This window comes from Gossypium raimondii, chromosome 8, assembly GCF_025698545.1.
Source record: "Gossypium raimondii isolate GPD5lz chromosome 8, ASM2569854v1, whole genome shotgun sequence".
Lineage (NCBI taxonomy): Eukaryota > Viridiplantae > Streptophyta > Magnoliopsida > Malvales > Malvaceae > Gossypium > Gossypium raimondii.
The window spans coordinates 18,260,483-18,261,373 of record NC_068572.1 but is presented as its reverse complement, the minus strand read 5'-3'; the positions used below and the strand labels follow the sequence as shown (position 1 = coordinate 18,261,373).

At 36.5% G+C, this 891-nt stretch overlaps 1 non-coding gene across 1 annotated transcript; it reads right to left on the bottom strand.

Moving 5' to 3' along the window:
- Positions 1-265: 265 nt before the first annotated feature.
- LOC128032134 (small nucleolar RNA R71) lies at positions 266-372 on the bottom strand. The gene has a single exon (XR_008188263.1). It is a non-coding gene; the product is annotated as a small nucleolar RNA R71 (small nucleolar RNA).
- Between the last annotated feature and the right edge of the window lie 519 nt (positions 373-891).

The window sequence follows — 891 nt, the reverse complement described above, 5'->3', positions numbered from 1 at the left end:
GTTCTAAATGTTGCAAAATCTGGGTCAATTTAGTGGGATGCCTACTAAAGTTGCATATCTTCATCTTCGACTATTCATGGAAGTGACTAACTCATTTAAACTAGTTCGGGTAACTTAAAACACCTTGAGATTGAGATTATTTCCATTCTCCTTAAGAGATAGAGCACGAGTGTGGTTAAACTCCCTATCGTCTAGTTCCATAACTATATGGCAAGACTTGGTTGAAATTTTCCTAATGAAATGCTTTCCTCCATATTTGACCTTAAAGATCTGAAATGAAATCACTTCATTTCAACAACTTGATGAAGAATCTTTGTGTGAGGCATGGGAGTGGTTTAAGGAGTTATTACGAAAGTGTCCTCATCATGGCATTCCTTATTGCATTCAAATATAGACGTTCTATATTGGTCTCAATATTCATACTAGAATAATGGTGGATACTTTGGCAAATTGAGCCCTTCTTTCTAAGTCTTATAACGATGCTTACGAGATCATTCAAAGAATTTCCAGCAATAACTATCGATGGCCAACCAACTGAGCAACCTCATAAAGATGAGTAGCAGGAGTATATGAAGTGGACACACTTGCTTCTTTGGTAGCCCAGGTATCCTCTATGTCTTTTATGCTTAAGAACATAATTGTTAATAGTTTCAATAGTAATATGATAGGCCAGCAACCGAATCAGTTTGAAAATATTTCTTGTGGATACTATGGAGATGACAATTTTGTTGAAAATTGCCCATCAAATCCAGAGTCTAAATATTACAAGGGAAATCAAAATTAGAATGGTCAGCAAACAAATTCTTACAACTCTTCATGGAAGCATCATTCAAATTTTCCATGGGGTAACTAATGGGCAGGTCCTAGCAACTCTTCTATGCCACCTCGACC